This window comes from Idiotropiscis lumnitzeri, chromosome 2 (assembly GCF_059441095.1).
Source record: "Idiotropiscis lumnitzeri isolate Australia: NSW breed Sydney's pygmy pipehorse chromosome 2, RoL_Ilum_1.0, whole genome shotgun sequence".
Classification (NCBI taxonomy): domain Eukaryota; kingdom Metazoa; phylum Chordata; class Actinopteri; order Syngnathiformes; family Syngnathidae; genus Idiotropiscis; species Idiotropiscis lumnitzeri.
Window position 1 is genome coordinate 13868761 of NC_142392.1, and position 26770 is coordinate 13895530.

Genomic DNA, 26770 nt, shown 5'->3' on the forward strand with positions numbered 1-26770 from the left:
AATCATACGGGCGGTGTGGGGGAAAGGACTTCGCGCTCTCCTTACTAAACACGGCGCGGAGGTCATGGTAGATAGGCGGCACGTTGTCAAGATCGACCTCCCTCTCCGGGTCTGCTCTAACCTGCAAGCCCTCCGCGGCTGACCGTAGGCAGTGCGCGTAGCAAAACGGGCTCCAGTTTTGGAGGGAGAGACGACCCCAGTCGATCACCGGGTTGTGTGCTACTAGCCACGGAATCCCTAGTACGACCGGGGCTGCCCTAGCCGGCATGACGAAAAACGAGCGTTTTTCATATGGTTGCCCGATAGTTTCAACGTGAGTGGTTCGGTTAACCGTCTGATATCAGCCAGAACACGTCCGTCGAGATCACAAAGTCTCTCGGTTTTGTGAAACTCGGTGACCACGCAGCCGAGCTGGGCAACTAAGCCCTCATCAATGAAGCAGTCGTCTGCTCCTGAGTCAATCAGCGCACGAATCTTGACACCCCCGCCGAGGCCGATGATCTCTCCGTCCATCTCGAGTCTCAGGGGGTTACCGTGGCTGTCCCGACTCCCCGCCCCGCGGGTGGGCTGCTCTTGCCGGCCTGTTGTGGCCGCGGAGGAGTAGTCCGCAGACTCACAGTGCGCTGGGCGGCGAGGAGGCGATTCCCGGCGGGCGATCATCTCCGGGCACACTGCTACTAGATGACCCTGCAGGCCACAGTAAAAACACGCCCCCGGCTGGGCCGCCGCTCCCTCTCGCGGTAATCCGGACGGCTCGGCCCCGGCTGCTTGGGCTCGTCGAAGGATGGTCGTTCGGGGGCGCGGAGACGTGGAGGGTCTGCGCGGCGCTGCCCCCACTCCTGCTCTCGACGTCGTTCGCAGGACATCAGCCGACTAGCTCCCATCTGCATGGGCTCGTCGACTGGCGTAGACTCGGGAGCCCGGAAGTGCGGCGGCTCGGCGCGGCGCTGCTCCACCCCTCGCTCTCGACGACGCTCACGCAGGCGGTTGTCGAGCCGAATGGCCAGGGTGATCAGCTTCTCCAGGATCTCGGCGTCGTCGCGGGCTGCCAGCTCGTCCTTTAGAGCTGGGCTCAGACCCCTCCGGAACACAGACCTCAGGGCGCAGTCGTCGAATCCGCTCTCGGCTGCTCGGATGCGGAACGCGATAGAGTAGTCCGCGACTGATCGGGAACCCTGGGTACAGTCCAACAGTTCTGCTCCGGCTTCCTTTCCCCGGATAGGGTGGTGGAACACCCTTTGGAATTCCGTGAGAAAGGCGGGGAACGAGGAACGGACCTCTGGGCGTGCGTTGCTCACGGCCATGGCCCACGCACTCGCTTGACCAGTCAGGAGGCTCATCATAAACGCTACTTTAGAACTGTCGTGGGCGTACGTCAGGGGCTGCTGATCAAAGATCAGCCGAAAATGGTGGATGAACGGGGCGCAAAGTCCGGGCTCTCCGCCGTAGCGGTCGGGGTGAGCCAAGTTAGGCTCCTTAAACGGGAAACTCTGGAACTGAGCCCCGGGAGAGGGGACGGCCAGGTTGGGAACCGGTGTGGCGGGGGGCAGGGGACTCAATCGAGCATCTAAGCTCGTGAGCTTGTGCGCCAGTTGGCCGACCGCGTCGCGCAGGGTGGCCAGCTCGGTCGCCTGTTGGCCGACTAAGCGTCCTTGGCTGGTCAAGGCGTGATAAATTTTCTCGGTGTCAGCAGAATCCATGGTTGGATTATTCTGTGAGGACCGCTCTCCAGCCAGGGCTGGAAAGCGGGACTCTTAAAACGCTGACAAGGGAAAAGTTTGGGTCACAAGGGTTTATTTTGACCGGCAAATCACAATCATTACTCAATAGGCAAGACAACTTGCTATCACTAATACTTTGGTATCTATAATTAACGTCGCCAGAAGACGAGAACGAAAAGCGCTGGTGGAGAGAACTCACACCAGGAAAATCAAAACGAGGAACAGAAAAAGCTTGCAACGCAAGAAAACAGAAAACGAGAGTGTCCTTCCACAAAAAGGGTAAGGTTAGAGCCAATGCACGAAGCGAGAACAAAAAGCGAGCCGAAACGTAGCTGAAACATAGAAATCATCAAAACTTACAAAGACCATACACGGGGAAAAACTTGGGCGAAGACTGTAGCGAAGGCACATGGGCGAGAGCAAGTTCGGTCAATAATCCGACGTGAGAGTGTCGGCGTGGCTGGCTTAAATAGCCCGTGAGTCATTAGCTTCATGGGTCGCAGCTGTGTGGCTCGTGAGCGCGTCTCGCTCGCGGCCGAGTCCCGAGGTAACGCGCCGACGGGCACGCCCACCCAGCTGCAACAATAACACATGGATCGTGACAATATCTATATCTATCATATGTATTTACATATATATATATAGATATACAGTGAACCCCCGGTTATCGCGGTTAATGGGGACCGAGACCACCCGCGAAAACTGAAAATCCGCGAAGTAGCGTCGCACCTTAAAAAAAAACTAAAAAAAACACTGTATATATATATACTTCGCACCTATATATATATATATATATATATAAATATATATATATATATATATAAATATATATAGGTGCGAAGTAGCGGCACACCTTCAAAAATGCTTAAAAAAAAAATATATATATATATACATATATATATATATATGGGTAGAGAGAGAGAGAGTGAAATTCATGTTATAACAAAAAAAAAACAAATTATTATTAAAACTTGTGTTTTTATTCCCCAGCCATTATTTTTGTATTTATTAAATTACTTCTTTTTGTATTTATTAAATTACTTCGACTTTTACCTGCTGGTACGCCGTCCGGTGTGCCCTGTGAATGTTATGATCCTCCAGCAGAGCTGGAGGATTGAACAGGACTCTCCAAACGCAGACACGGGATAAAAGGTGGTGATACAAAGATAGTGTAGCGACTTTGTAAATGGTTCAAGGGTTCTGTGTTTTCCTCTTTTCTGTGGAGGCTGTGAAGGCAGCAGGGGAGTGAATGTTATGTTGTTGTCGTTGTGTTGCTCTCTCTCTCTGATCTGCGTGGTTGCGGCCAACAGCAGCCGTTTTTGGCTTAATAATAAAAGCGTTCGCTGATGGACAAATTGGCCGGATTTATTATACAACGTTACAATATTTATTATAATCACAATATAGTCAGTGTAATCAGCGCGTCTCGCAGCAGCTGACGGCATGGCGCGAGACAATCGCTGGAGGAACGCCCACACATCTGAAAAAACAAAAACACACGCGGCATGACAGGCACGGATCATGACAGTGAAATGAAAGGTGGCATTCTTCATTTATTTATTCATTCATAACTGACAGCCTCGCGCTCCGCCCGTGCCCGGGGAAGGTGCTCCTCTTCGGCTTAGTGTGACGCGAGCATGCCCTCCTCCTCGGCAGCTCCCATTCGGTTAAACTTAGGGGCCATTTGGCACCGCCCGTGCCCGGGGAAGGTGCTCATCTACGGTTTAACTGCCACGCACGCCGGCCGGAGCTCTGATACGGTCCGAACCGCGCGAAACGTCTCCACCAATCGTGTCCGGGGGAACCTGCTCTGCTTCGTCCACTCTCTTCTTCGTCCACTCTCCTCTTCGGCGCACGCCGGCCGTCTAACCGCTTCAGCGCCCCCTTGTGCTGCTCGGCGAAACAACAATGCCCCCGAATATTTTTTAGACCCGCGAAGCACTGAACCCGCGAAAGGTGAACCGCGAAGTAGCGGGGTTTCACTGTATATATATATATATTATATACAGGGTGTCCCAAAATAATGTATACACTCTTTGAATCGTTATAACTTATTTAATTTATGTATTTTGACTTTTGAAATAAAGTGATACAAGAGAAAGAATACATATTAAATGAATCTGAGACTAAAATATACAAAAACCTTAGGAAATTAACCTTTAATAAGATACGAACTACTTGGGGTCAATAACAGAATATTCATAATTATGAGTTTACATCAAGTGCTCAAACTGGTTGCCGTTCTGTTCAATACACTTTTCATATCTTGAAGAAATGGACCTACAAACGTCCAGCAACATTTCCAATGGTATTTGAGCACATTCTTCTTCAATTGCTCCTCTCATTTCAGCAATTGTTTTGGGTTTCCTGCTATAAATTTTGTCTTTTAGGAACCCCCACAAAAAGAAATCTATTGGTGTTAAATCTGGCGATCTAGGTGGGTATTCAACTGTCCCTCTTCTTCCAATCCATCTGTTTTGCATATCTTCATCCAGATAAGTTCTCTCGCGGTGAAAGTGGGGAGGTGCACCATCTTGCTGGAAGAAGAACTCTGTATCTTCAAACTGTTTTTGGAGGTGCGGCATAGCAAATTCCTGTAACATGTGGAGATAGTGTAGGCCTGTTACCGTGCTTTCAAAAAAGAACGGCCCGATAAGCCCTCTGGCTGATAGTCCACACCATACAATGATTCCAGGCAAATTCAAGTGACGCTCCACTGTAACATGACGATTTTCCAGTGCCCAGTAACTGCAGTTATGCCGATTTATTGAGCCATTCAATTTAAATGTCGCTTCGTCACTCCAGATGATTTTATGAGGAAATTCATTATCATTTGCACATTTAGCCAGGTACCACTCACAAAATTCAACCCTTCGATCAGAATCGTCTTCATTGAGAGCATGAACAAGCGCTGGAATAAAACTCTTCCACTGAGCACGCTTCAAAATGCGATGAACGCTAGATTTGGGAATACCTGTTTCACGTGAAATTTGATGAACCGATTTTCTCTGAGAATTTTGAACATTATCAATAACTTCTTGTTCTCTTGCTGGGCTTGTTGATGATCTGTGTCGTCCAGAATGACCCTCTCATACACTGGATTCTTCCATGCTCCTCAAAGTTATCTAAGATGCGTGAAATAGTGACACGTGATGGCGCGTTTCTGTGGAACTCTCTTGTGAAGCCAGGATTCGCAGGGCTCCTCCATGAAGAAGCCCTTCGCGGGAAACCTGGAGAAGGTTCCTGATCTTTGTCCCGCTGTTGTTGTCGTTGTGTTTGGTTGTGGTCTGATCGGCGTGGTTGCGGCCAACAGCAGCCGTTTTTGGCTTAATAATGGATGGATGGACAAATTGGCCTGACTTATTATACAACGTTACAGTATTTTTCGTTCAGCGCTCAACAACAACTTACGTCATCAACAAGTTACCCAGGGGGCACCACTGCATTCTCAATGAGAAACGACTACAATCAACACATCACATCTGTTAAAACCGAAGAACAAAGTTGAGCCTTGATTGAACTCGACAGGAGTAACACCGAGTGCCTGTTGAAGGAACTATTCCAGACCACGCCCATATTGGCATAAAAATTATGTATGAGTTAGTGAAGGACGTGTTTGTTGAAAAGTAGTTATATTACATTTGGAAGCAGATATTAACAAAGGAAAAACGACTGGTTATTTGATTTTCATTTTAAAAAATAAATTCCCAAATTGAAATACAGCTTGTTTGTTTTCTGCAACAAGGAAGGAAACGTCTCAAAACAGCTTGAATTTAAAATTTAGTTTCGACTACAAAAATAGAATATAACACGAGCAAAAATGGAAAAACGGCTTTTCTATTTATTTGAGATTCCAGGAAGTGGTCAGAGAGGGACAACTTGAAAGACTGCAATTGCGTTTTCTCGCCTGTAGGTGGCAATGTTTTCCACAGTTTTGAATGAGTGAAGACGGGTTTTCTCCCCATCCACTGTTTAATAGACAACGACTTTTAACGTTTGTGGTATATTATTGTTGTTGATGTGCGGGTCTGGCCCAGCTTCCATCCGGACAGGTCGACAAGCAAGGCTGCATTGGTGATATAAAAAAAACTTCTGAGACACTGCGATGGTTGGAAAAAGATTGTATTGGTGTCAATTTGGCTGATGCCAGAAGTTCCCCCAAAAAAGGGTGTGTCCCCCCCCACCCCCGCCCCCGCTCTCGAGCCTTCCCTTCTTATATGGAAAGCTAACAAAAGATATAAATATGCAGTTCTCCCCTGTTACATATGCATTCTCATCCTACTTGCCCTTACATGGCCATCCAAAACCCTCAAGGACGAGAACAGATGTGGACTCCCCTTATGTTGCTCCTCGGCGCCATCTCGTCTAAACCAGGACCCATTCCTGTATATCCATCCCTTGATAAGTCGGGGACCCCTGTCGAAATCCCTGACCTGACATAAACTATGTTGAGGCCCACTGCATTAGAATCGTAACTCATTGTAGTGGCGGCTCAACGCAAGATTATACATTCACCAGACCAACAGTTGCGCTATGTTAGAAGTAGAAATGAAGAATTATTACCATCCATAAATTACAACGTATGGAAATACAAACGTAAAATGTTGTTGGGTTTCTCACCTGTTTCACACTCTTCACTTTCCCAGCTTTCTTGTTTGTCACTTTTTCCTGTTTGCTTGTGTTTTGGGTTGCGATTTTTGATTGGCTCTCTTCATCATTGAGGTCAGCGTCGATCTGGAGGAACTCAATGTCGGTGTAATGTGTGCAAAAATATACTTTATTTCTAAAGGGCATTTCACGTATATGGGTTTAAACTTGAATTGCTGTCTGTTTTGTTTTTTCAGCGTTACCAGTTTACATTAAGTACACTAAAGTCCATCAAAGGCTATTAATTACATAAATCCGACAATAAAGCATAACTTTAACTCTATTGATGAAAGTAAAGTTTAATTTAGGCTATTAAGTAACTCAGTGGTGGGCCTTCAAGGCCTTCTCTGTTGGCCGAACAAAATCAATAAAAAAATGATCATAATCATCGCATTGATGTCATATTATAGCTGAGCGTTGTATTTTTAGGTGAGAGTTTTGAATCCAATCAGAATTCCGCTCGCTCGTGTTGCCAGGCAGGTCTCACAATACGGGGAGCGCGCATTATTCGTTCCAAGGCCTGAAGATGCAATTGTGCGGGCATCTCTTCTGTCAAAGTCAATGAGCTTTCAAATTTGTTAGACGGTTGCGATAGCCAATCAGATCACGAGTTGGTTACAGTGAGCCTTCTCGCTGGCCTTATGCTGAGGGTGATGAACGCGTTTTGTGATTGGATACTCACTCGTGAGGGGGCGGCGCTATGCCGAATCAACACACCCGAAAGTCGTAATTGGCGGCCCTTCGAAAATCTAAAATATATTCTTGCTTTTTTTAAACCACAATGGCCGAAGGAGGGAAAAGTGTGGATTTAATTTCTGATCCACTTGCAAGGACATTTTCAAGTCGGACCTTTCAAGAGAAGCTATATCGTCCAACACTCACTCAGTGGTGCGTAAGTGTGTTTCTGGATATTATTTGTCCAGCCGTGGTGTCATAAATTATGGTATTTTGATGGGGATTTATTCAAGTAGAACAACGTAGAAATTCCCTGAAGGCACAGGTGTGAAATGCACTGAAGTAACTTAAAAAGTAAAAGTAAAAAAAATTACGATTGTTGAAGAATGTGAAAGAAATAACTCAATCTGATCGAAATGTTGTGCTTTGAGAAATGTTGATAATAAGGATATTTTCCAGGAGGTATTTATTTCTTTGTGGTTTATTCATTCAATTCTATACTTATTTCAATATTTGAGTATTATTTTTCTTTCAATATGTCGTATATTTTGTCTTTGAAGTGTGGGTCCTTGCTGCCTTCCGGAGAGGCAGCCGAGCAAGGCTGGATTGGTGATGGAAAAGAACTGGTTCGAAAAAGATTTTATTCTCGTCACATGCTGATGTCAAAAGAAGTCTCCCCAAAAACGTGTGAGCCCCCTCTCAGACATTCCCTTCTTATGGGGAATGCCCAAATAGGACATGAATATCTAATTTTCCCTTGTTGCATATGCATTCCCATCCCGCTAGTCTTCGGGATTTCCCTCCAAAAGTCCCCCAGAGGGAGAGCAGATGCGTCTCCCCTTTGATACGACCAGTCTACTCGTGACCACCTTAAATTACTTCCATACCCTGGAAGGTCACTGACCTGGCGAGAGAATTGCCCCCACCATAAACAATGCTCAGGCCTATTTTCTCTTAGGGCAGTATCTGGTTACATCGGAACTTCAGAACCAAGACTTGTCACTTCTGTGAGCTCCAGTCCCTTCATAGTTTCATAAAGAGAATTACATCCCATATGTAGATTAGGCCATTTAAAAATACACGACTTTTTTTTTCATTTATTTCAATTTATATTTAAGCTTGTTTATGTAATAATACAATATTTATTCAATTATTTTAATGTTAAATTATATCAATATTAATTTAAACCTTTTTATTTCACTCTTGATTATTTCTTAACTTATTTGTTCATTTGAATATGTAATCAATTTAAATTATTCCATCCATCCAGCCATTTTCTGCCACTCATCCGGGGTCGGGTTATTGAATTAATTTAATACATAAGTATTTTTTATATTTCAATATTTATTTCGAGATTAGGACTCTTCTCAATGAGTTCAATATTTATAAAATGTTTCTATATTTCTTATTAATTGCATTAAGTCTGTATGTCGTTGCTAATTTTACATTTTAATATTTCTCGATTTCATTATATAAGCAATCCAAAGTATAAAAAATATAATATAGCATGAACAAAAATATTTGGTATATTTGACAAAATTATAGTTTTTCCAAAGTGAGATTCTGCTTAGCAACAAACCCCAAACACTTGATAGAGCTCAACCTAGAAAGAGGTTTTAGCTCAGCCATGTCCAAAGTCCGGCCCGGGGGCCAAATGCGGCCCGGGGTCAAACTTAATCCGGCCCGCAGCCTCTGTAATAAAATTAATACATTCTGGCCCGCACATATACAGTACTGAGTGCGCGCTCTTGCTAACTGCTGTTCTTAATTTACCCACTAGAGGCAGTATCACTACAAGGCATCAGCCCGGGTGACCTTTCCCCAATTTATAAAATGGCGACAATAAACAAAAAAAGGAAAGTTGACTGCGAGGGTCGACGCTTCAAAGATGTGTGGAAATTGGACTATTTCTTCACAGAAATACGTAACAACTGTGTCTGTCTCATTCGCAAAGAGACCGTGGCTGTTTTTAAAGAGTTCAATGTCAAACGACATTACCAAACGAAACACGCTGACATGTATGACAATTTGACCGGGGAGGAACGCAGCAAGAAATTGGCGCAACTTGAAGCGGGTTTATTCTCACAGCAGCAGTATTTTGCAAGAGCCCGAGAGTCAAATGAGAATGCCACGAAAGCTAGCTACGAGGTAGCAACACTGATCGCGAAGCATTGCAAACCTTTCACCGAGGGTGAATTTATCAAAGACTGCATGATGACTATGGCGAAGAAAATATGTCCCGAGAAGCAGCAAGAGTTTGCCAAAGTTTGCCTGGCACGTAACACCGTAGCACGCAGGATTGAGGAAGTGTCGTCAGACATCAAAAGACAATTGGGGGTCCAAGGAAAGGAGTTTGATTTTTTTTCGCTGGCTTGCGACGAAAGCACAGACGCCTCGGACACTGCCCAGTTGCTTATTTTTTTGAGAGGAGTGGACAATGACATGAACGTTACTGAAGAACTACTTGACCTGCAGAGCCTGAAAGCCCAAACGAGAGGAACAGACCTATTCTCTTCTGTTTGCGCTGCCGTGGATGACTTAAAACTCCCGTGGAATAAAATTTCTGGGATTATTACGGACGGCGCACCATCCATGGCTGGCGAACGAAGTGGATTAGCGACACTAATATGTAACAAAGTAAGTGAAGAAGGGGGTAGAGCTGTAAAACTCCATTGCATCATTCATCAGCAAGTTCTGTGTGCCAAACATCTCCAATACGAACATGTTATGAAACCGGTGATAAAGGCTATTAACTATATTCGCTCCAGAGCGCTATGCCACCGCCAGTTTCAACAGTTTCTCAGCGATGTTCATGCAGAATATGGAGATGTTGTCTATTTCACTGTCGCGCTTCTACTCTCTTTAGCAGCAAATCTGTGAGTTTTTGGCTGAAAAGGGACAACCTATGCAAGAACTAAGTGACCCCATGTGGCTAGCTGATTTGGGTTTTCTAGTTGACATTACAAAGCACCTTAATGTCCTGAACACCAGTCTCCAGGGACCAGACGGAGTCATAAACAAACTATTTTCACACATAAAAGCCTTTGGAATCAAGCTCAAACTGTTTGAAAGACACCGAAGAGGTACGCATCAGATATGAAATCTTTGGCTGAAGAGTTCACACAACGCTTTCGGGATTTTGCAGCTATTGAGAAGGACATCGCTCTCTTTTCATCACCTTTCTCCGTGGACACAGACAATGTTCCAGCCCATTTACAGCTGGAGCTCATTGAGTTGCAGTGTGACGCCGAGAGCCGTAGTCGGCACCAGCAACTTTCTCTTGCCAACTTTTACAGAGAGCTGGATAAAGGCAGGTTTCGAGAGATTCGAGAGTTTGCTAAGAAAATGTTGAGCTTGTTTGGGTCGACGTATTTGTGTGAAAAGACATTCTCTGTAATGAACTTAAATAAGAGTCGTCTGAGGACACGGCTCACAGACTCTTATCTGCGAGACATCTTGCGCATTAATACTTCTGCCTTTGAGCCAGACCTGGCCTTTGTGCTGCAGTCCAGATCTCAGTATCACCCGTCACATTAATGCAGGCAAGTCATTTGTCATTAAAATAACTCTCTGACTTAATTTAGTTTTGTTCAGTCACAAATTCAGACCAGTTGTCGGTTTTCATTCCAGAATAGAATTTTCAATCAACATTTATATTTGATGATATGTCATGTATATCAAATTAGTCCTGCACTTGTGGTAATCATTTCTGTTATTCAAACATTCTGTGAACATTGAACTCCCATGATGATAGTATAATTCATGTTCATAATATAATTCATGTTCAAATATTATTTGCACTCAAGAGTATAATTACTTCTGTTTAAGAATAAAAAGTTAAGCAAATATTCAATTGCATGTGATGTTCATATTTCAAATCAACCAAAATACATGTTTGATGGTTTAAATGCAAATAAAAAAGCAAAATGTGAAACACAGAATCGCTTGCTAAAATGTGTTTGAATATATTGTTGTTTATGTAGTTAATGTCAGCCGAGGTCGGCCCTCCCACATTTTGCAACATCAAATCCGGCCCGCTTTGCAAAATGTTTGGACATCCCTGGCTTAAACTATTAACAACCTCGCCTGGTGACATAATAAGATCGTTACTTTTCCCTGTGTATGGGCTCCACTGCCCTTTGCACTGGTGCCATTTTAACCCTGTAATTTGCATGAGTGCCTGCTGCATTTCGGGGCCATTTAGATGATAACTTTGTTGCAAGTCAATTATTCCCTGAACGCACCCTTCTACATCATCAGTGGGTTTTGGAACATGTTCGAGGACCTTAATCATTTGTTCTTTTGTCCAAGGCCTATGAACCAATACATAATGAGGTTGGCCGTCTTCCCCTGCTCTCGGATTTGCCACCTGGATGAGCGGGAAGGTCTCAGTGGGTTTACTTACCTCGGGTCCCTCCAGGAGGATTGGCGTTCCCCCCATCTCTTTATTCCATGATAACTCGGGCCCTTGACCCCTACGCGTCATCATGTGTGGCCCCGCATTATGTGATGTGGAATTAAGGTCATATCTCGGCGGCGGTATTGTCGGGTACAGCTGTGTCGTAGTGGGTGTGAATGTAATATTATCATCTTGTAATGGTGGTTTTACTTTTTTCATTCGTGTCTTTTCCCCCTCTTGTATATTTTGTGTTGCATTTAACTGCTGTTCTACGCTTGGCCCCGTAAACAGCTGTTCCTTCCTTATTTTAATCACTCGCTTACGTCCCCTTCCCTGTGTCTCATCATCTTCAGCACGAGCCACATTAATACCACTTTGGCTCTCCCCCTCTTTCTTACGCATCTCCTCATGCCAAACTCTAGCCTGCCTCAACTGCTTCCCTGGTGTATCACGAGTACGTTGCTTTTGCCGGTCATGAATGGACAGGTTTCTCAACAACTCCCCCGTCTCTCTTACTCCAGCCAAGTCTGGATCAAATTGATAGCGTCCTTTCCATTTACCCAAGTACTTCGTACTACCCGGGAACTTGAGTTCCATCTTTTTTACCATATCGGGTGATTTTGACCTGTCAGGTCTGGCTCCCCTTTTTTTATCTTTCTTCCCCATTGTCTGCTTGTTAGTAGTCACACAAAAATACTTTGAGAGATTCTCTGGAGAAATGCTACGTGCTCGTTCACTTCCCCTGATGTCAAGCTTCTACCTTTTGACCTAGCGTCTCAGGAGGACATCAGCTTGGTGTTTAAATTTCACGGAACGTGAACGATTTTAGATCTCCTTCAAATACTCTCCATGCACACACATATAATCCGCAGTTAGTATGTCAGTCACAGGCCTGGTCAATTCACTGTCTCACTTGTTCGGACCCGAACCACCCGGGAGTTCCGTTACCCAGGTGCACCGTTAAAACAACTGGTTTTTAATCTGCAGAAGCTACGTTATCTGCAGTAATGTTTTCTTGACAAAACCAAATCTACAGAAGTTACGTTATCTGCAACAATGTTCCAAATTTGCAGAAGTTACGTTATCTGCAGTGAACAACAACAATAGTGAAGTAGCTAAGTCTCACATCAAAAACCGTCTAGGTGCCGTGATACCCAAAATACTTCAAGAAGTTTTTGTCTTACCCCTTGCCGTCCGTGTCTTTCCTCTGGTTCAGTCGGATGTCAACCGGGGCACTCGTCGGGAGATCCTGCGAGACCGGCCTCAAAATCAGGACGAGATGAGGTTTTTTAAGTCCTGGTTGCTTTGCACAGTCTTTTCCTCCGGTCGTCACCGCCTCCCCCTCCGCATGACCCGGTCAACACCCGTTTTGAAGGACTCGAAGGACCACTGTAAAATGTCAAGGGAGAATCACCCCTATGTGGGGGAGCGACTCACGCCTCGGCAAGTAGGAATCCAGACACGGACAGCAGACTACAAGTTTCCGGCCGGGAGAGATGAAACCCCAGTGAACAGGTCTGATCTCTGAACCTCCAGTTCTCTCCAAGCCTTTTATTGAATATCATAAGTCACGTCGACATGTGCCGACACATTTCAATCAATACAGAAATCAATACAAGTACATACGACCGATTCAAAGGTACCTAAATTGTCAAGGGCATGTTTACTTCGGTCCAGCTGGTGTTTACTTGGTCCATGTCCGCCTCCCCTCGTGTGTATTCAGGAGTGGAGTTTGTTCGGTTGCCCAGACCTAAGTGGTCGTCCTAACCTAAGTGCGGTGGTGTGATGGTTAGTTCCTAGATTTTAGTTAATAAATGAACTAGAGTTAGTAACAATATCATGAAACTTTATGTGTTATGTATTTATGTGTTATGTATTTAAACTGTGCATAACATTGGACTGTATGTAAAATCAAACTGTTGTGTGATATTAGACTGTGTGTGATATTATTTTATTACATTCGATAACATGATTGCTCCTATAATGTTCTTCACAACGGGTCACAAGAATAACTGTGATTGTAGTCCTGATGTTTTCTGATTTATTATATTTTTCTCATATGCTAAATTTATAGTACTTAGTTTAAATGTGTGAACTTTATTGAAATTTTGGGTAGTGAAAACAAATTTGCACACATAGCATTTCCATGACTTGCATTCACATTCACAGCACTTCATGGTCAAATACGACGCTCATTCTCCACATTGGCTGTAGAGATGCAAACATACCAAATTTGGCACTGGAGGACTCACACAGACGCTATAAAAAAACACATTCCGAAAGACGGAACAATTGGAGATCAGAGCACATGCACATACGCATGCATACACACAGACACACCCTTACACCTGCACATACACGTATACCTGCATATACACGTGCACATACACACACACATACACACATATAGACTTGCACATACACGCGCACACGTGCACACCGACAAGATTCCAGAGCAATGGCAGCTGGAGAGACGGAGAGACTGCCCGCCGGAGAAGGCCAGCCTTGGCGTTCCAGTCTTGGGGACCAGACGGGAATCAACTATCCAGACAATGACTAACCTGGGGAGGACCTTCCCTTGGACGTGGATCCGTGCCGTGGGAGGGAGCGAGGACAACCGATTCAACCTACATTACCCTTGACATAAAAAACTCCTATAAAAACTGAAGCTGGGCTGAAAGATGGGGCGCGTTTTTCGACTGTGCTCGCCCGAGTGCAGTTTTCTCGTGAGATTAAGAAAAAGCTGCCCAGATATCTGTCTTTGTACTATTTCCTGAACTCCAGAAATGGAAGAAACTAAATATCGGAACTTTAATCAGTTGTTGAGTCTTTATTTGACCCTTTTCTCTTGAGTACAAAAAACGAACACGTACTGGCGCAAGTTTGGCTTTTAAAGGTTGATTTACTAAGTACTTCTCATTTCCACGGTGACTCAACTCCAACAATGCTAAAGCTGTTGCTTTATGTTATTCATATATAATTTTTATTTTAAATCCCCCTAGCTCTTCTTTTTGTCTTTTCTATATTATGTACGTATTAATAACTGTTTGTTAATGTTAATAAAGTTTTTGACAAAAAACGTATTCGTAAATATTTATCATGTCACTGATGGTGGAGTGGTACACTCGCCTGAGTTGTGTGCAGGCAACGTGGGTTCAGTTCCCTCTCAGTGACGGTGTCTATGTCTGCCCTGTGACTGGCTGGCGACCAGTTCAGGGTGTAGTGCGCCTTTCGCCCGAAGTCAGCTGGGATAGGCTCCAGTACCCTCCCGCGACCCTGTTCAGAATAAGCGGTGAGGATAATGAAATGACGTGACAAATATTTATCGTCTCATCAATATTTGCACAACAGAGTACTGAGCTTCGAGATCCTCACTATAATAGTTCTCAAAATTATATTTCTTATCAATTTAGGTTAGTTAAGGGATATTTTATTGACAATCTAATATCAATCTACAAAGACAGAAAAAAAATTGGTGGTGGGGGGGCGCGAATCTTTTTCTTCTTGGTAGGGGCGGGCGTGAAATAATTGAGAGCCACTGTTAGTATATGCAGACATTATATTCATACAATCTTGCAGCCCGAGTGAACCACAGCATTGTTGCAAGTTCGGTCGGAGAAACCTAAACGTCCCACTGCTGTTCCAGCAGCGGCTTCTCGGGACATAGGATGAAGTGACGCGGGAGATGACTCGCCAATGTGGCGTTAATTTAGTTATTTTGTTAATTTTTTTTATCAACCGAATTAAAATATTATATAAAATATATATTAAAATAGAACAGCCAGGTGTAAAAAAACCCACTGAGGCAAAGAAATATATTTGGAAAATACGCGCTTAAAGCATGACGTCATAAGCAAGCGCGCAGCTTCCGAAGGACCTCGACCACATCCACCGACCCGTCCACACCGGAACAAAAACACCCACCACTAAATTCTTCTGATTTAGTGTGGAACTGACTGTAATTTTCTCAAAGGATGCCCAATGCTACTCTAAAGGACTACGACATAATTCATTAAGTCTTTATGTCCCGAAAACCTCATCTTCGCGCGTTGATGCTTTTCGGCGTAGTTAGCTTAGCTTGTTAGCTAGCTAGCCGCTAACAAAAAGAGGCACATGACTCATCGCCAAGCAGAGATCAAGTTCGGATTTTGGGGAATTATCATTTGAATATGTGCGAAAGAACGACACCCAAGTACAAAGCGGAACTTTGTGGAATAAAAGAAGAGAACGAGCAACATATTCAACTGCTGGACGAAGTTTGCAACCAGCCTCGTGTTGTGCCACTCAAAGCAGGTTTGTACACGTCTTACTCTCATTTGCTTGCAAAGAACGACTTTCTATCGTTAAAAATATGCATCACAACATTAAGTTGTTTGGGGAAATGCGTCCAAGGTTATTTCCGCTTTATTTTTAAATATTGCCTTTTACTTGCAGGTCTGCTGAACATTTGTTTTTGCCAAATGAAATCAGTGCAGAAAATATATGCCAAAGAATAACCAATAGGGGGGGTGAACTCCATGTATTTTTTTTTAAATAAAATTTGAACTGATTATTTAACATTTTACATTTTCTGGTATTTATATCTTGTTCAAGCAATTTCTCCCGGAAGGAATTCTGCCTGACTCTAAAAAATGTGCACACTGCGGCGAATACATCAATGGCGGTTGATCAATTTTAGTGGATAAAACACAAAATATTAAGTTTTTTTTTTTAAAAATCAAGAACGTAATGGTCTTATTCATTTATTAAGTTTGTACTGGCTTCGTCGGGTGAGAGTCAATGAACCTCCGGTGGATCTGCACAGTTTTGTGCACATGTGCGTAGATTCACCGCATCCAAACATTTAAAATACATTTAATTCATCCATCCAAGGTTGCACGGATCTCAACGGTGAACAAGCGCATGCTGCAAGGAATGCATCTGCATCTTTGGCTTACAATGGGTTTAAAAAGGGAGTACGTCACAAACCCCTTTTCCACCAACAAGTCCAGGAACATTTAGTTCCTGGTAATAAAGTTCTTGTGGCCCAGGTGGTTTGCATCTCGACTGCAACTCATAGTTCTTGATAATGTATGCAAAAGACAATGATGACGGAACAATGGGAGGTGTTGTGTTACTTTGTTACTCATTACTGACACCCTATGGCTGTTATACATCATTGCGGTTACAAAATAATTCAGTGAACTCATAATATTTTGGTGTATCTTCGTCGAATTTGAATACATATTGGATAACTTTAAAATATACAGTCATTATTCAAATATGTCTGAAAGTCAGAGTGAAAGTGTTGTTGCTTAATGCTTATGTGTAAGAACTTTTACTCTTCAAACGTAATTTTGTTTTAAAATTTATTTCAAAACAGAAATTTTATAAAAAATAAATAGGGTAATGTCGGAACTTACTCGCAGGATAAATGTCATTTTGGGTAAAAAAAACTAAACAAACGTAAATCATACAATAAATAGCGACTCTGATTCCAGGGCCCCTTTAATTTGTTTTGGGATCCAGATTATCATGAAAGCAAAAAGTACCCACGATGAAACTATCTATAAATGCAAAATGAAATACTTGAAAACATATTTCGCTTGAAGGATTCCTATTTTATCAATGACATTATGTTGCGATGGCCCCCAGTGGCCCCATCAATATGTTAGGGTCCCACAACAGGTGTTCCATCAGACGCACACAATAGCCTGTGTGTGCTAACTTCAGCTCACTTCAAGAAACGTCTGTGACTGTCAGGAATGAAATCGGGCATCAGCCGCAACGTGCTTCCTTTTTAAATGCTCTTTTATCACAGTTGTGCTGCTCGGAAAGGGAGGTTTACATCGTAGGACGTAATTTTGTGAAATGCCCCCATGGTCCGGTCCAAATCGGGGTCGCACGCATTGATTCGTGTTCGGCAGGCACAAGTCAAGGTAGCACGGTAGAAACAAAATAAGACAAAGTCGCCGCCTGAGGTTTGACTTGGCCAAACCAAATTTGTCTTTTTGTGTCCTGCAGACGTCAGTGAAAACGATCTCCTTTCTGTGAAAGAGGAGCCAGACTGGACTCACATCAAAAAGGAGGAGGAGGAGGAGGAGATCAACAAGTCACCAGTGAACGTTGTCCATATAAAGACTGACGATGAAAACAAGGATCAGAGTGAGGACAAGAGAGGGGCGGAGCCTCCAAGCAGCAGCTCAAGTCATCACGTGAAAACAGAAGGTGATGAAGACCACTGGGGGCCAGCACATAATGAGGACACATTATCAGACGCTCATGACGATGATGATGATAATGGGCAAGCTAAAGGTGAAAGGGCATGTCACACTGACTCATTAACTTCAAAGCTGTCTTTAAAAGGGCACAGAAAAACACACAGTGGAGAAAAAACATTTTCTTGCTCGGTTTGTGGCAAGAGTTACTCTGACAAGTCTAATTTAACAAGCCACACAAGAACACACAGTGGTGAAAAACCTTTTTCTTGCTCTGTTTGTGGAAAATGCTTCTTTCAAAAGGCAGGTTTAACATATCACACAAGAAAGCACAGTGGAGAAAAACCTTTTTCATGCTCAGTTTGTGGCAAGAGTTTCTCTGACAAGTCTAATTTAACACGCCACACAAGAACACACAGTGGTGAAAAACCTTTTTCTTGCTCGTTTTGTGGCAAAAGCTTCCTGCGTATGTCGCATTTAACAATACACACAAGAACACACACTGGAGAAAAACCTTTTTCCTGCTCATTTTGTGGCAAAAGCTTCTCGAAAAAGACATATTTAACAGAACACACAAGAACACACAGTGGTGAAAAACCTTTTTCCTGCTCAGTTTGTGGAAAATGCTTCTCGAAAAAGACATATTTAACAGAACACACAAGAACACACAGTGGTGAAAAACGTTTTTCCTGCTCAGTTTGTGGCAAAAGCTTTCATGTCAAGTCAATTTTAACAGTTCACACAAGAACACACACTGGAGAAAAACCTTTTTCCTGCTCAGTTTGTGCCAAGAGTTTCTCTCAAAAGTCGCATTTACGAAGCCACACAAGAACACACAGTGGAGACAAGCCATTCAGTTGCAGTGTTTGTGCTAAAACATTCTTCACTAAACGTAGTGCTGAGAGACACGATTGTGCTGGCGAGAATTGCAGCGATCCTTGAAGATTAAAAAAAGAAAAAAAAATGAAAGAACCGACTCTTTGTGGTAAGATGTAAATGTGATTTTCAATAAAATATGAAATTGAATTTTGCAAAGCTCTTTTATTGACACAAGGCCAATGTGATCAGTGCATTGTGTCTGAGTGATGATGATTTGTTTTGGTGTTTACATCAAACATGTAAATAAAATTTATTGCCTTTGCCTGGAATAACATTTTTTAACATTATGCTTTTCAGTTGTCTTTTTAATCGTACTTAATGGAAAAGGTGTGAGAAGAAACGGTGCTTATGAAATCGGTGCCTTCTACAATCATCAATAAAATCACTTGTTCCACTTGCTCAACTGGCCTTCATTACGCCGTGAAAAGGTGAAAAATAGAACAAGAAGTTGAACGATAAAAAGAACAAGAAAGAGAAACGCAAGCAGTCTCAGTTTCTCTTTCTAGGTTGAGCTCTATCAAGCGTTTGGGGTTTGTTGCGAAGCAGAATCTCACTTCGGAAAAACCATAATTTTGTCAAATATACAAAATACTTTTTTCATGCTATATTATATTTTTTATACTTTGGATTGCTTATATAATGAAATCGGGAAATATTAAAATTTAAAATTGGAAACCACATACAGACGTAATGCAATTAATAAGAAATATAGAAACATTTTATAAATATTGAACACATTGAGAAGAGTTAATCTTGAAATAAATATTGAAATATAAAAAATACTTATGTATTAAATTAATTCAATAACCCGACCCCGGATGAGCGGCAGAAAATGGCTGGATGGATGGAATAAGATAAGATAAGATAAGATGTCCTTTATTAGTCCCACAATGGGGAAATTTGAGGTGTTACAGCAGCAAAGAAATAGATCACACAGAGTCGGCGGCGTAATGTAGCCGTTAATGTATAACATTAGCAGCAGACATTCAGAAAAAGCATGCAAATATACACAGTATAAACGTATCTAAGTGTAAGGAAACACTCCTAATGTTTGTCCATTATACGGAGGGGGAAACGCTGTAATGATAAAAACTACTGAATGATTGAAAATACTGCAATCATAAAAATATTGCAATGATAAAAGTACTGTAATGGTAAGAGTACTGAAATGATAGAAAAGTACTGCATGATAGAAAATACTGCAATGGTAAAAGTACTGTAATAGTAAAAGTACTGCAACGATAGAAAAATACTGCAATGATGAAAGTACTGCAATGGTAAAAGTACTGCAATGGTAAAAGTACTGTAATAGTAAAAGTACCGCAATGATAGAAAAATACTGCAATGATAAAAGTACTGCAATGATAAAAGTACTGTAATAGTAAACATCCTGCAGTGGTAGAAATACTACAGTGATAGAAGTATTGTAATAAGAATACTGTAATGGTAAACAAAATACATCATTGGTCAATATTTAAGTACACCCTTGGCTGAAAGTACAGTAGTAGTTAATATTGCATCCTAGGACTGCACAATTGCACTAATGCCCTCCCGTTTGTAGGCCTGACCCAATGTTCTTGTTAAAAAGTCTGACAGCAGTTGGCAGGAAGGAGCGGCGAAATCTCTCTTTGAAAAAACACACGAAAAAGGCTCAATAGTGAGCCACGCTGCTGTAAACAGGCAGCCACTCGCGCGGCGCCGGAACCGGAATGATTTAAATTGCATCCAAATTCAAAAGAACAAATATGTTAAGAAATATTCAAGTGTGAAATAAAAAGGTTTAAATTAATATTGATATAATTTTGCATATTAAAATAATTTAATAAATATTGTAGTATTACATAAGCAAGCTTAAATATACATTGAAATAAAAAAAAAAGTCATGTATTTTTAAATGGCCTAATATAGATATGGGAGGGGCCAAAGGGGTCGGGTGCAGTGTGAGTCGGGCGGCGGCAAGAGGCAGGGACCTTGGCGCTCTGATCCCCGGCTACAGAAACTAGCTCTTGGGACATGGAATGTCACCTCTCTGGCGGGGAAGGAGCCTGAGCTGGTGTGCGAGGCAGAGAAATTCCGACTAGATATAGTCGGGCTCACCTCCACACACAGCTTAGGCTCTGGTACCAGTCGTCTTGAGAGGGGTTGGAAACTCTTCCACTCTGGAGTTGCCCAAGGTGAGAGACGCCGAGCAGGTGTGGGCATACTTATTGCCCCCCGGCTTGGCGCCTGTACACTGGGGTTCACCCCGGTGGACGAGAGGGTAGCCTCCCTCCGCCTTAAGGTGGGGGGACGGGTGCTGACTTTTGTTTGTGCTTATGCACCAAACGGCAGTTCAGAGTACCCACCCTTTTGGAGTCTTTGGAGGGTGTGCTAGAGAGCGTTCCCCCTGGAGACTCCCTCGTTCTGCTGGGGGACTTCAATGCTCACGTGGGTAATGACAGTGAGACCTGGAAGGGCGTGATTGGGAGGAATGCCCCCCCCCCCCAATCTGAACCCGAGCGGTGTTCTGTTACTAGACTTCTGTGCTCGTCATGGATTGTCGATAACGAACACCATGTTCAAACATAAGGGTGTTCATATGTGCACTTGGCACCAGGACACCCTGGGCCGCAGTTCGATAATCGACTTTGTAGTCGTGTCATCGGATTTGCGGCCGCATGTTTTGGACACTCGGGTGAAGAGAGGGGCGGAGCTGTCAACTGATCACCACCTGGTGGTGAGTTGGCTCCGATGGTGGGGGAAGATGCCGGTCCGACCCGGCAGACCCAAACGCATTGTGAGGGTCCGCTGGGAACGCTTGGCAGAATCCCCTGTTAGAAAGAGTTTCAACTCCCACCTCCGGCAGAACTTCGCCCACGTACCGGGGGCGGCGGGGAACATTGAGTCTGAGTGGACCATGTTTCGTGCCTCCATTGTTGAGGCAGCCGATCGGAGCTGTGGACGTAAGGTGGTCGGTGCCTGTCGTGGCGGCAACCCCCGAACCCGCTGGTGGACACCGGCGGTAAGGGATGCTGTCAGGCTGAAGAAGGAGTCCTATCGGGCCTTTCTGGCCTGTGGGACTCCGGAGGCAGCTGACAGGTACCGACTGGCCAAGCGGAATACGGCTTCGGTGGTTGCCGAAGCAAAAACTCGGGCGTGGGAGGAGTTCGGTGAGGACATGGAAAACGACTTCCAGACGGCTTCGAAGAAATTCTGGTCCACCATCCGTCGTCTCAGGAGGGGGAAGCAGTGCACCACCAACACTATTTATAGTGGGGATGGGGTGCTGCTGACCTCGACTCGGGACGTTGTGAGTCGGTGGGGAGAATACTTCGAAGACCTCCTCAATTCTACCGGCACGCCTTCCTTTGAGGAAGCAGAGCCTAGGGATTCCGTGGTGGACTCACCTATCTCGGGGGTTGAAGTAACCGAGGTGGTTAACAAGCTCCTCGGTGGCAAGGCCCCGGGGGTGGACGAGATCCGCCCGGAGTTCCTTCGGGCTCTGAATGTTGTGGGGCTGTCATGGTTGACACGCCTTTACGACATTGCGTGGACATCGGGGACAGTGCCTCTGGATTGGCAGACCGGGGTAGTGTTCCCCCTTTGTAAGAAGGGGGACCGGAGGGTGTGTTCCAACTATAGAGGAATCACACTCCTCAGCCTCCCTGGTAAGGTCTACTCAGGGGTACTGGAGAGGAGGGTCCGTCGGGAGGTTGAATCTCAGATCCAAGAGGAGCAGTGCGGTTTTCGTCCTGGCCGTGGAACAGTGGACCATCTCTACACTCTCTACAGGGTCTTGGAGGGTTCATGGGAGTTCGCCCAACCAGTCTACATGTGTTTTGTGGACTTGGAGAAGGCGTTCGACCGTGTCCCACAGGGAGTTCTGTGGAGCGTGCTTCGGGAGTACGGGGTACCAAGCCCCTTGATACGGGCAGTTGGATCCCTGTACCACCGATGTCAGAGTTTGGTCCGCATTGCCGGCAGTCAGTCGGAGTCGTTTCCAGTGAGGGTTGGACTCCGCCAAGGCTGCCCTTTGTCACCGATTCTGTTCCTAACTTTTATGGACAGAATTTCTAGGCGCAGTCGAGGCGATGAGGGGATCCGGTTTGGTGACCTCAGTATTTCATCTCTGCTTTTCGCAGATGATGTGGTACTGTTGGCTTCCTCAGGCCGTGATCTCCAACTCTCACTGGAGCGGTTCGCAGCCGAGTGTGAAGCGGTTGGGATGAGGAGCAGCACCTCCAAATCTGAGACCATGGTTCTCAGCCGGAAAAGGGTGGAGTGCCCTCTCCAGGTCGGGGAGGAGATCCTGCACCAAGTGGAGGAGTTTAAGTATCTTGGGGTCTTGTTCACGAGTGAGGGGAGGATGGAGCGGGAGATCGACAGGCGGATCGGTGCAGCCTCCGCTGTGATGCGGACGCTGTATCGGTCTGTCGTGGTGAAGAGGGAGCTGAGCCAAAAGGCGAAGAAGCTCTCGATTTACCGGTCGATCTACGTTCCTACCCTCACTTATGGTCACGAGCTGTGGGTCGCGACCGAAAGAACAAGATCTCGGATACAAGCGGCCGAAATGAGTTTCCTCCGCAGGGTGTCTGGGCTCTACCTTAGAGATAGGGTGAGAAGCTCGGCCATCCGGGAGGGACTCGGTGTCGAGCCGCTGCTCCTCCACGTAGAGAGGAGCCAGATGAGGTGGCTCGGGCATCTGTTTAGGATGCCTCCTGGACGCCTCCCTGGTGAGGTGTTCCGGGCATGTTCCACCAGCAGGAGGCCCAGAGGACGACCCAGGACACGCTGGAGAGACTACGTCTCCCGGCTGGCCTGGGAACGCCTGGGCATCCCTCCGGCAGAGCTGGAAGATGTGGCTGGGGAGCGGGAAGTCTGGGCTTCCCTGCTGAAGCTGCTGCCCCCGCGACCCGACCCCGGATAAGCGGCGGATAATGGATGGATGGATGGAAGTAATTCTCTTTATGAAACTATGACGGGACTGGAGCTCACAGAAGTGACTAGTCTTGGTTCTGAAGTTCCGATGTAACCAGATACTGCCCTGAGAGAAAATAGGCCTGAGCATTGTTTATGGTGGGGGCAATTCTCTCGCCAGGTCAGTGACCTTCCAGGGTATGAGAGTAATTTAAGGTGGTCACGAGTAGACTGGTCGTATCAACGGGGAGACGCATCTGCTCTCCCTCTGGGGGACTTTTGGAGGGAAATCCCGAAGACTAGCGTGATGGGAATGCATATGCAACAAGGGAAAATTAGATATTCATGTCCTATTTGGGCATTCCCTATAAGAAGGGAATGTCTGAGAGGGGGCTCGCACGTTTTTGGGGAGACTTCTTTTGACATCAGCATGTGACGAGAATAAAATCTTTTTCGAAACCAGTTCTTTTCCATCACCAATCCAGCCTTGCTCGGCTGCCTGTCCGGAAGGCAGCAAGGACCCACACTTCAAAGACAAAATATACTACATATTGAAAGAAAAATAATACTCAAATATTGAAATAAGTATAAAATTGAATGAATAAACAACAAAGAAATGAATACCTCCTGGAAAATATCATTATTTTCAACATTTGTCAACATTTGTCAAAGCACAACATTTCGATCAGATTGACTTCTTTCTTGCACATTCTTAAGCAATCGTAAGTTTTTTACTTTTAATTTTTAAGTTACTTCAGTGCATTTCACACCTGTGCCTTCAAAGAAGTCCTACTTTGTCCTACGTGAATGAATCCCCATCAAAATACCATCATGTATGACACCACGGCTGGACAAATAATATCCAGAAACACACTTACGCACCACTGAGTGAGTGTTGGACGATATAGCTTCTCTTGAAAGGTCCGACTTGAAAATGTCTTTGCAAGTGTATCTGCAATTAAATCCACAGGACCTTTTCAAACTTGTCTTTATCTCCGGGTTCATCATACCTCCTCTAATCTCGTTGCACACTTGAGTACAATGACAATAAAGGGATTTCTAATTCTAATTCTAAACAAAGGTGTTGAATACGTCGATGGCCTCGGCTCCGGCATTGGTTCGCAAAAGGGCTATTTTTCTTTCGTCCACTCTGTTTCCGACTCCCGCGGCGGCAAGGTAGAGCAGGAATTGTTGCTTGAAAGCCCGCCAACTCGCGTCCACATTTCCCGTCATTTTCAGTGCTTCTGGTGGCCTTACGGAGTCCATCTCGCGTCAGTCCTTTTCTTGACCCGCGACCTGGTACCATGTAATGTTCTGGCTTCTATCTTAAGAAGTCACGCGGGTAACGTGATGCTGCAAGCTTGTTCATCTTTATTTACTGACTTGCATTCTCGTCTATGTGCGTACACACGAGTTCGTCTGGTAACCAAACACACATCAGGCAATACTGCCAACTAGTGACTAATGATATAACTGCTATCATTACAGTTACTGTTGGGTTGGGTCACCGTGGAAATGAGTAGTTAGTAAACCAACCTTTAAAAGCCAAACTTACTCCAATGTGTGTTCGTTTTTTTGTACTCAAGAAGAAAAGGGTCAAATAGAGACTCAACAACTGATTAGAGTTCCGATATTTAGTTTCTTGCATTTCTGGAGTTCAGGAAATAGTACAAAGACAGATATCTGGGCGGCTTTTTCTTAATCTCACGAGAAAACTGCACTCGGGCGAGCACAGTCGAAAAATGTGCACCATCTTTCAGCCCAGCTTCAGTTTTTATAGGAGTTTTTTATGTCAAGGGTAATGTAGGTTGAATCGGTTGTCCTCGCTCCCTCCCACGGCACGGGTCCACGTCCAAGGGAAGGTCCTCCCCAGGTTAGTCATCGTCTGGATAGTTGATTCCCGTCTGGTCCCCAAGACTGGCACGCCAAGGCTGGCAGTCTCTCCGTCTCTCTCCCCGCTGGCATTCCTCTGTAATCTTGTCGATGTGCATGTGTACGTGTGTATGTGCACGTGTATGTGCAAGTGTAAGTACGTGCCTGCGTGTATGCATGCGTGTTCATGTGCTCCGATCTCCAATTGTTATGTCTTTCGGAATGTATTTTTTGCGATAGTGTCTATGTGACACCTCTAGTGCCAAATTTGGTATGTTTGCATCTCTACAGCCAATGTGGAGGATGAGCGTCGTATTCGACCATGAAGTGCTGTGAATGCAAGTCATGGAATTGCTATGTGTGCAAATTTGTTCTCACTACTGAGAATTTCAATAAAGTTCACACATTTAAACTAAGTACTATAAATTTAGCATATGAGAAAAATATAATAAATCAGTAAACATCAGGCCTACAATCCCAGTCATTCTTGTGACCCGTGCTTCTAATTCAATTTGATAAATGCTTTTTGTTTCATCAATGTTTAAAATATTCAGTGAATATGAACCTGCTAACTTTAATAATCGACATTCTGTCCCGTATGTGTTTAAAATAATGCCAGTAATCGTAATACAATCCTTCAATCCCCGCCGAAAAAATATCTAACCATGAAAATGAAAACGCAACCTGTGGCCACAAAAAATGCATGCGGCAAGAAATATACTATGACCCCCCCTGTCAACCCCACCCCCTAGTGGGCTCGATCCCAATCAAAGTTATATTAGACAACAAAAAGTAACAAATTAACTAGTGCCGTCCCGCAATTAAAATTCTTAACTAAATAATTGCAACACTACCGTCATTAATTGCACTTGTTGGAATTTATCTTTATAGCAATGTTAGAATTTAACTTTAACCCAATGTAAACTGAGTAATCTGACTCCAATATGCGACCTTACCCAACTCTCACTCATCCAACAATATGCGCGCTCGTTCTGCAATAGAAAGGTATCAGGAAGCCGGCATTTTCACGCACAAAGTGGATTTATTCCCAATACAGATTTTCTACATGGCACCTGGGTCTCGGATCCCTCTCAATACAACTCTACACCTCTCTTGCCACCAGCGAATGTGTTCTACCTCCGAGTTGCCCAGTAATGATTCATACTATACAATATGCAAATGGCACAGAGACAAAGGCATCCTGGCATGATTCTATTGGCTATGTGTATTGCAGTTAACTTTAGCTCGCTCTCATTGGTCTTTCTCCTCCCGCCGAATCCCGTGGCGACTCCTCCTGCTTGTGCTATCCCCCGATGGCCTCTCCTTCGTCCACTGGTCCCGGAGTCATCTCGTCTCGCTCAGCACCATCTGCTTCTAAAACATTCCATTCATGCACAACCCCCGCAACCAGTTTCGCGCCACCAGTCACACTCTCAGCATTTTACAATATCACATTTTCATACATTGGATGCACCAACATCTAA

The 26770-nt window shown here is 44.4% G+C and overlaps 1 protein-coding gene and 1 long non-coding RNA gene across 2 annotated transcripts in view; one reads left to right on the forward strand and one right to left on the reverse strand.

The window, feature by feature from the left end:
- The window catches only part of LOC148341749 (uncharacterized), a 290141-nt gene that overhangs the window by 98355 nt on the left and 165016 nt on the right, over window positions 1-26770 (reverse strand). The window lies entirely within an intron of this gene.
- Window positions 15345-18780, forward strand: LOC148341752 (uncharacterized). The gene is made up of 2 exons (XR_015840084.1): window positions 15345-15735; window positions 17446-18780. It is a non-coding gene; the product is annotated as an uncharacterized LOC148341752 (long non-coding RNA).